Source organism: Ictidomys tridecemlineatus, unplaced genomic scaffold, assembly GCF_052094955.1.
Source record: "Ictidomys tridecemlineatus isolate mIctTri1 unplaced genomic scaffold, mIctTri1.hap1 Scaffold_40, whole genome shotgun sequence".
NCBI classification, from domain to species: domain Eukaryota; kingdom Metazoa; phylum Chordata; class Mammalia; order Rodentia; family Sciuridae; genus Ictidomys; species Ictidomys tridecemlineatus.
The window spans coordinates 1,029,011-1,039,510 of NW_027522604.1; the positions used below are offsets into that span (position 1 = coordinate 1,029,011).

At 37.4% G+C, this 10,500-nt stretch overlaps 1 pseudogene; it reads left to right on the plus strand.

Moving 5' to 3' along the window:
- The first annotated feature begins 1,722 nt into the window (after positions 1-1,722).
- On the plus strand, positions 1,723-3,636 carry LOC144373461 (uncharacterized protein KIAA2013 pseudogene; annotated as a pseudogene).
- Positions 3,637-10,500: the final 6,864 nt, after the last annotated feature.

Consider the following 10,500-nt stretch of genomic DNA (forward strand, 5'->3'; position numbering starts at 1 on the left):
AGGAAACTCTTAGTTCTAGTAATACATCAAATATTACAAAACCCAGGATATAAAATAGATTTTGATATATAAACTTTATAAAGAAAAGTAGAAAGTTAGAGATGTTCTGTTCTTTTTAATTATAATTTATTTTTTAATTGTGGTTGGACAATACCTTTATTTTGCTTACTTATTTTTATGCTGTGCTGAGAATTGAACCCAGGGCCTTGCATGTGCTAGGCGAGCGTGCTACCACTGAGCCACAACCCTAGCCCCAGTTGTTCTGTTCTTACAAAAATTATTAAAATTTTAAAATGTTTTGAGGTTTGTTATCTTTTGACTTATTTTATGTGCATTGCAAACTTGTCTACAATATTATCTATGAAATATTAGCAACATCTGTTCTTTCTGTTAACATTTTATATTTCAACTACTGAGAACTAACACCTTAACCTATCTCTCCTTAAATTTATTAACACATTTTAAGGCTAAAATGCACACATCTGTTACTTTTACTACCATCTCTTTAGATAAATTTTATTTCATTGGGATATTCTGTATTACATTTAATTTGCATTTTAAAATTTTGAACTGCTTTTGCTATTGTTATAAAATTAATATATAAAAAGGATTTTAAAACATTTAGATTTCTATTCACATTGAGTTTCCATGATATCATTGCTGAGTACCTAATCCAAAATAAAGCATTACTCTATCTTATTCTCTATCCTTTTCTCTAGTTTTGTTTTTTGAAACATCACTTATCATTACCTGACACATTTATTTGTTTTTTGTGTACTTCAACTAGGATAGAGTTATATGAGGACCCAGAAAGACTTCAATATATTCTGTTTGTTAGTGTCTCATGGTGAGGAAAAAAAGAAGCATACAGCAAGCACTAATACATAATCAAATGGATACATTTATTCATACAATAATAACAATGATAACAGCTTCTGAGTTCAATGATGCTTAGTAATTTAAGGGGCTGATCCAGGAGGGTTGCAAATTTATGGCCAGTCTTATTATGTCAGCAAGATCTTCAGCAACTTGGCAAGACACTGTCTCAAAATTAAATAAAAAATAAAATTAAAAAGGACTAAGGATATAGATCAGTAATAAAGTGTTCCTGAATCCAATGCCCAGTATTGGAAAGAAATGATAATAGCTACTCAGCATTTAAATCCAATAACTAAAATAGCCCCTTCCCTGTAAAACTAGATTTATGTGATTAACAATCACTCCTCTTTCTCCCAAAAGGATTCTGATTTTCCTCCACTGAGTCCCATTGTGAATCAGTGGAGGAAAATCAGAATTCTTTTCACATTTCCCAAATTAAAAATGTTTATTTTGCCTCTGCCATTCATCTGTAACGTAAGAATTGTCTCCACTAAGTGCCATTGGTAGTTTTGCTGTACTTTCCAGCATTTATTTTGACTATCAAGAAATCATATTTCTCCTGATCACAGAGTAATTTAAATCACATTTTTTTCCAATTCAGCAATATATATCTTTCTCAAAGACCTAGAAGCAATTCCTTTGAAATATAATCATTAAGAAGTTCTTGTCAGGGAGGTAACTGAGAAGGAGGAGGTAGCAGCGGCGGTGGCTCTCCAGGAGGCTGCGGCGGGTGTCAGGTGGGCGCCGTGGTCCCGGCCAGGGAGTGAGGCAGGGCCGGCCTGGCTGGTGGGCTGGGTGGCGGCCCGCGGCCGCCCTTCGCCTTAGCCCGCGCCTGGCTGCCCGATGTGGCTGCAGCAGCGCCTCAAGGGGCTGCTGGGACTCCTGTGAAGCAGCTGGGCCCGCCGCCTCCTCTGCTGCTTGGCCTCCTGCTGCTGCTCCAAGCTCCAGGATGTGGCGGGCGCTGGGTGGCAGGCGGCGTATGCCTGCAGCCCTGGGCCTGCTGCGAGCTGGGCGCCCCTGAGCCCTCTTCCTGCATGGAGGCGGACACCCGCACCTGGCACGGCCTGCGGGATAGGTGCGAGGCCGTTCCGCTGGGCCCAGGAGTGCAGGCCTTGGTGCCCATTGGCTTCCTAGCCCTGAACGTGACCGCCAACCGGCTGTAGGTGACTCCTGGAGAGCGGGAGCCCCACCCCCACCCCCGTGGCCCCGGACTTCGTGCCCTTCTGCATCTGCGCCCACTGAAAGTGCTGGCCGAAGCTGTAGAGGCTGTGGTGCTGCTGCGGGAGGGGCCTGCAGCTCGGAAACCTAGGCTCTGGCCCTTCAGCCGCCGGCCTTGAGCCTGCCTCAGCCTCCTGTCTTGCTGTGAGGTCTGGCCTTGACTGTGTGTTGCTGCAGGAGGACTTTCTGTCTCACGGGGCTGACTCCACGTCTATCTGCAGTGCGTTCAGCTCAACAACCCAATGCAGTACGTTGCCGCGCTGCAGACTGTGGGGCCCACTGCAGGCGGTTCCTGAAAGCCTTCTCCAGCATCCTGGAGAAGGTCGAAGATCATCAGTTCCCACTCTACTCTGGCGGATCCACACCAATGCCCTCTGGGCATGGGCACCTGGTAGTGGTGGCTGCCAAAAAGCTAGTAAACCAGCTCCAGGTGGCTCCCAAGATGCAATTGGATGAGATGGTCCTCTGGGTGGTGTAAGTCTCAGGCCCCATCAGCCCCCAAGTTCTCAAAAGCAAAGCCACTAAGGAGCTGAAGGCACTCCAGGACTTGGCCCGGAAGGAGATGTTGTATCTCTTGGAGATGCCGGAGGTTGAGCTGTTTCTGGACCACCAGCGCCTCTGGGTGCAGCTGTTTTGCCCAGTGGTGGAAATGAAGATCACCCTACCCGCACAAGCCATTAGACCTGACCCTGAACCTGACACTTTACTACATGCCCTCCTGCTCACCAGCCCCTCTGCTCAGTCCCTCCTTGAGCCATGGGAGCAAGAGCAACTGGAGGCCAAACTCAACTACGAAGACCACTGCTTCAGCAACCACACCACCATGCACACCAAGAACCTCTGGCCCGCCCTGCTGTCCCTGGTGCAGCAGATCCTGCAGCTCTCTGACCTGTGGAGGCTGACTCCCCAGAAGCGTGGCTGCAAGGGGCTGGTGAAGGTGGGCGCTCCGGGCATCCTGCAGGCCGAAGCGGACATGCTGCACAACAGCTATGCGCTGCACGGCATCAGCTACAAGAACGACCACATCGACCTGGCAGACACCGAGGGCAAGCCCTAGCTTCCCGAGTCCGTGAAGTCCCACAGCCAGCCCGTCAAGATCTTCGCCTATGAGGCAGGCTGCCTGGACAATCCAGTGGAGCTGATCTCAGCCTACGGGGGCCACACCTTCTCAGTCATGGTGATGCAGCCCATCAGGCCGCTGCTCCTCATCTCCACCGACCTCACACACCTGCAGGACCTGCGGCCCACGCTGCACCTCAAGGCCATCTTGGCCCTCAATGAGCACATGGCCCAGCAGGACCCAGGGCTGCCCTTCCTCTTCTGGTTCAGCGTGGCCTCCCTCATCACCCTCTTCCATCTCTTCCTCTTCAAGCTCATCTACAACGAGTACTGCCCCTCTTAAGGAGCAAAGAAGACCCCAGTGTCTGAGGAACTGCGAGTCCTGCTTTCTACCACTGTTGCATAAGACACCATCTGCTGCTACAGACAAGGGATCCTTTGGAAGCACCTACCCTTTGTGCCTTGTGGGGGACAGTGACGCACAAGGAAGTGCTTATAGATGCCAGCTTGCATTGAAAGGAACAAGTGTCCCATGGGTAGGGAGGGGCCAGTGGACCTGTAAGCCTTCTACTCAATAAAGTGAACCTGTGCAGAGCTTATATATATATATATATATATATATATATATATAATGTTTTCTAGTGACTATGGTAGAGGAGTCTTAACTCAGAAAAAACATCAACTAGCAAGTAAAAATGGTCTAATCCCATTGACTAATCTCCCTTACCCTGAGTGCTTTCTAGTACTTTAGGTGCTGGGTTACCTTGACACTTAAAACTCTCCCTTCTTTTGGTTCAATAGAGTTGAGTTCAGACTCTCTTCCCTATTAAAATAGTCTTCAATAAAGTCTTCTTTAACTTTTTAACTAGTCTAATGAAAGGAAATAAAATAGATTCCATGAATGGTAAAGACTTAGAGAAAAAACGATTTGAATATTACGTTGTATGTCAATGAGAGAAAAAAAAACAAAACAAAAACCCACATAGCATTTTTGGCAGGAAGTTTTGGTAAAGTGGTTTCTATAAAGTGGCATAAGAGCAAGGGATGGATATAGGAGGATATAAGTCATAGCAATAGGGTTAGAGGTAGGTGGTCCAGCCTTCTTATGATCTGCCCTCCCTATTAAACTTGAAGGGGATGTAGATGACTTGTAAAAGTTCTAAAAATTGTCTTTTTTTTTCATAAGGATAAGAATGGTTGAGAGAATAGGTAAGGTATCTTATGATCTTTCCTCCTCCACCCATCTTGCTCAGAAGTAGGAGTAGACATTTGAAAATGTGAAGTGAAAGGAGATTAAGTCAAAGGAGTTTCATGTTAGGACAGATCTCCATAGGTAACTTCATGCCACCAAAGAGGGAGTAGTGGTACAGTTATTTTTACATGACAAATATCATTTGTTCTTTGTAATAAAATAGAAATTGTTATTTAAGACTAACAAAATAACAAGAACTAGGAAAAATCATCAATGTATATTTTTCAATGTACTGAAAGAATTTTATAAAACAGTATAACTGCATGTCTAAAATAGGTTTTACTTGTGTTCTAAAATTATTAATATTTCTTACAATTAGTACTATAAAAAGTAAAAAGATTGGTTAGGTCTCCTGAGAATTTCTGAATTTATTTTGCAAGGAAGAACACCTGCTATTGTATTTTATAGCTAATCTTTCTATATTTAGCAAACCACAATATTTTATTTTATGTTTATTCTCTCAAAGAAATCTCACTTTAGATGAATATGCTAGAAGAATTTTTTAAATGCAATTTGAGTTCACACATGCAATATCTTGATGTGGCAATATCAACCAGTGTTAATTTATATTTAATTAAAATGATTACATAATGTTCTACATTCAGAATATGTTCAAAATATCAATTAAGTGACCAGGAATGAGAAATATAAGCAATTTATACCAAATGGAACTGTATTAGTCTTCCTTTCCTTATATGGCTTCTTTAGAAAAAAAAGTCATAATCACAATATGCTTGCAAATACCTTTAAAAATTTACCTGGGCAACCTCCTCATTATTGTAATATTATAATCATACAGATATCACATATTTTCATTTTATGATGTAATTTTCCAGTGTAGGACATCTCAGCTGTTGTGTTTTCTCTGATGTATGATGTTATCTTTTTTAAATTCTATGTAGAAAAGTAAAAAATGAATTATGACTTCTTAACCAATACCAATGATTCATGATCAATCATTTTGTGTTTCATTTGATGTCAGCATTGCACTGTGTATTCTTGTAGAATTATATCCTGTAATGCAACCATAAGAATATGAGACTTGGGATTATTGTAGAGGAGTCAGCAGATTATACTCCAATGTACAGTGATTTATTTCAATAGTATTGTTAGGATTGCAAAGCTTGCAAAGATATTCAGTAAAATTCTCAATCCATGATGAAAAAAATAACTTGCCTGGAACAGAAAAGAATTTTCAGAACAAAACTATTTAATGTATTTTCTAGGTAATTATTCTTTGTTGAGTCACAATTACAGTGTTGATGATTGTTTTCACTAGCAAGTTTTGATAGAAAGTACACAGACCTTCAGAAAAATTCAGTATTTTGACTAAGTCCTTTTCTTCCTCTTTGCAGATTTGATCATAGTTGACAAAATTTTACCTGCATTTTAGGGTTGCTGGGAGATTTAATTGTACAGGATTGGCTGCTGATACATTTGCAAGTTTTATGTTTTAAGGCTTCCTATAGTCTATTAATTAGTTTTTCACATAGCTCTACAAGATGTAGACACTAACTTTGATGTAATATTTATAGGTTTATGGTAGATGAATCAGTCAATACAAGTATTTTTTGAATGACAGTACCTATAATTTAACTTTTCTTCTTAATTCTTCTTCTCCCTTCCACAATCACATTTATTTTTTTCTTTCCTGGCATATGTTTCTGCATACTTTATGAACACATCTTTATTTTTAGTGTGAAATTTAAAGTAATATTTCACATTTTCTTATTCCTCAAAATTTTCTGACTAAGACCTTCTTTTATCACAATAAAATTATTTGTCCATTAGTTTTAGAAACTTTTCAACATATATTCTCACTTTACAACTTCACTTATGTATATGATGGAGCTATCCCAGATGGAAGTTGCCCTAAAGGGAAACTTCAAATAATTATTGTAGTACTTTACCCTTTTGCTATGAAAAAAGAAAGATGTGTATGCTTTTATCACTTTTGAATATATATGACCTTAGTTATTATTGTTTCTAATAAAATATTTTATATTCTGTGAATGGAAATTGTGAAATCCCTCAAAGGTATATCACATAGTTATACTGCCGACCCCTCCTTACACTCACTGGTCTTCCTCAATGAGGGAAAGCATGAGGTTCCTGAGGGATGAAATGTGTCATGGTGCTAAATATGTGCAATTCAGCCTTATTCTATTTATGTTTGAGAGATAGTTTGCCTTCAGTAGACAGACATGCCTTTTAATGTCATGCAAGGCATTCTGCCATTTTGAAAGATTGTCCACAGTTATTTACCAGATACTGGATCAATATTTTTTTTCTAATTCTGAGGTAAAAGTTAGTAACTTTTAAACTATGAACAATGGCTTATGCCAGTAAGGCCTATGAAATGTTTATTTTCATCTGTCTTATTTTATCTCTTTATTGATTCAGATTATAGGTGGAGAATAGTGTGACTTTAAAACTTGAAACTTTCATTTTATAATGTATTCCAGGCAATTGCAAAACAATATATGTGCTGCTTAGTTTGTTTGTTTGTTTGTTTTTCTGGCCAAGGTACAAGGTAACAGGCATAAAAGAGAGTCCTTGGGAGGGTAGGTTGGATTCTTAAAGGGAAGCTTATACATTAAATCATCTTCAGAATATTAGTGATAAAAAAGATGTCTGAGTGGTTTTCAACCCATAAACTAAAGTATAATATAAATGAACTTTGCAACAATTTTGCCACTTAAGTAACACTGATTTGTGTACACAAGAGTAAATAACTACAGTTAGGAGTAGTATTCATGGAGGAGCAAATATGTGAGCCATAAGACAAAGGAGGCTATAGAACTAATAAACACCCTGGGACAAAGCTTCCAGTAAAGCATGCATCATCTTTGGCAAAGAATTTTTCATGGCTCCTCAGTTGATATAAGCAATTTCAATAAAATATGAGAACTTATGGAATTCTGTGAGGGACATTATTTCTCAATGAAGATTTAGAATAATAGGTACAGAAGAGATAATTGTTTTAGTCTGATCAGTTAAAGTGCCACAATACCAATTCTTCCTGATCCTAGGCCCAGAAACCCATTCCTTCTGTTTGTTGTAGTTGCATTCACAATTTCTAGCTAATTCCACATCTCTCATTATAAGAAAGAATGTCAGCACTATTGTTAATCACAAATTCATGTGTCAATTTTATAATTCCTGTCTAATTTCATCTCTCTTATTAGAGTAATGATCACAGCACTATTATTAGTCACAAAAACAGTTCTTTGAAACTAGTTTGTATTGAAGCAAAAAAAGATGTTCCTACTTATGTAAGTACATTTTGGGTAGTTATATGTCATTACTAATATCATGCTGCATCACGATGCCTTAAGTCACCAAAACTCCTGGCTTGCAATAACACTTCCAAATGTCCTTACTTGGCTGTAGTTGTGAAGTGTGCAAGTGCAAATCTTGCCTGCAATATGAATAAAAGTGTGAACAATGATTTATTTTTAATGCAATGCTAAATTAATAATTTGGAATTTTTAAAAGTACAGGACAACACATTCTTCATTCTTTAGGCAATAAATGCTGCTTTCTAGAATGTAGTCTTTTTCAATGCTGACAAAAACTCTGACATTTATGCACCACTCCTATTTCTGCAGGAAATACTCTTTCCTCAACTGGCATGCCAAAGTCCAACATAGAGATCATGATATTTCTCCATAGTTCAGAGAAAAAAAATAACATTAATCATAAGGGTCTATAGGTAGTGAGAAGCAAAGATCTTATAAACCATAAGAAGTGATAGATATGCCCTTTTTCACAGGGCTACTTGACATATGGCAGGGAACCTCAAAAACAGGTAAATTGACTATCATGCATGCCCCTGGTGGGGACCCACAATAACAATGATATTGTCATAACACATTGTGTTAGAATCCCTGTACACTGGAATGTAAGAAAAAATAAGGGCAAGAAGTAGGAACTGTTAATCCAAGTTGATTTATGGACTCCAAATCAGAGAATGGTTCTGGCCCATGTCTAAAATGACTTTATATAACCCTATATCACAGTTATCACTATTTCAGTGGACCAATTTCAAGGCATCTTATGAAATGTATAACATACTAGATTTCATAGTATGTATAACATACTAGATAGTAGGAGATATCTACTTTTCAGGACATAATCTGGAAATTCTAATCCACTGGTTTGGGGCTCAGGGTTTTTTTGGTATTTGATCAACCCCATATTGGTATGAGTTAGAGAAGGGTTTTCAAAATCATCCTAATGGAAAGAAATAGCACTAGTGTCTAGATATAACACTTCTGCTTCTGAAGTTTTAGGTCCCCAAAAGAGAAACTGCTTCAAATTTGCTGAAAGTAGGAAGAAGAGAAATGGTGAACATTTCTAGCTTGATTTAAACAAACAGAAAACTCTAATTTGGTTTTTAATCCTAAATTTTGGATTTATGAAAAGAAAGTATGCAGTTAGTTAATATTTTAATGATCTTTTACAAAAATCTTTACTCTATAATATCATATAGCCACTTGGAAAATTCTGTGGCAGAAAGAATTGAGAAAATGGATTTAGTGGATTTATGATACAGTGAACTCTCATTAAATAATAATATGATTTTGGCTTAACTCAGAAAATTATGCTGAAATGAAATCTTGTTATTTTGATAAACTCTTAACTAAAATTTCAGGAATATTACTGAACCCCCAGTTCAGTGGAAAGGAAATGAATATTGTGAGGTAGACTGAAGAACTTCACTCAGGAGTGTAATTGGAAAAGCCCACTGACTAGGTAGAATATTGCTTATATTGGAGTCCAAGAGATTTTGCAGCCTTAGAAAACACAGGATGCATCAATCATAATGTTACCGTAATGGAATAATTTACTTGGTTTTATCTTTTTCCATGAAGCCAACAAGTTATTTTTTGTATTTTAGAAAACTATATATTTGCTTGACTCTATTTTTACAAATTTAAGGATTTACATTTTGGTCTTGGGATAGCATAATATTTGTTTGTAGGAGATAATTGTGTCATTCTAAAAGAAATGGTATTTAGCATCCCCAAAATGCAAAATAAAAGAATCTAAAACGTCAGTAGAATGTCATAGTAATTGGGCAATTACATCCTTTAAGCGTCTATATTATGTTCCTGAGAGGCTAATTGCTTTTCCTCTTAGTATGAATGTATGTAGTAATTACAAATTTGAAGATTTTGGAATTTGTATTTATTTTGTGTGTATACAATATATGGATAATATATATCAATTCTAGTTAGGGCAGAAGAGTGAGAAGGAAAGAGAGGTGGCAGTGGATTAGCAAGGATGGTGGAATGTGATAGACATCATTATCCAAAGTACATGTATAAAGACACAAATTGGTGTCAACATACTTTATATACAACCACAGATATAAAAAATTGTGTTGTATATGTGTAATAAAAATTGTAATGCATTCTGCTTTCATGTATTTTTTAAATAAATAAAAATAAATAAATAAAATTACAACTCAAAAATAATATATATGTATGTTATAACATATGTACATATATATTTGTATATGCCTGCCTTTGCATACACACATATGCATGTGTATACATATTTGCTTCTATGTATATACATTAATGATTACATTGAAATGTTATAATAATTTTTGAAGGAAAATAAAAATATTAGTTATTGGGCTTATTTTTGATTGCCTTAGGGTCAGATCATCTCCAGTAAAAGATTGTCAGAATATTTTGGATGAGTAGGCCCCCATTGAATCTTATTAGGAAATGATCTTGGCAAATGTGTGTAACTCATTTGTTTATACAGCTAACTAAATATTTTACCCATTAATTATTTTATTTTGTTTTTTTTCCTGAATATATTTATAGCTGACTAGAAAATATGAATCAGATTCTAATAAAAATTTTAGTTCTTCCCTATATTTCTAACAGCCTCTAGATAGAAGTTTTGATGTTTTCTCAGTATTTAGAATGTCATAAAATGAATTCTTAAGTTTCCTCTAGCGAGTGCACAACAGATAATTACACTTTGATGGCAGCATTTGACCTCCAGATATGCCCCAAGGCACGTCTTAGCCTTTTCAACATACCGGTTTTTTTTTAACATTGTAAAAAGCA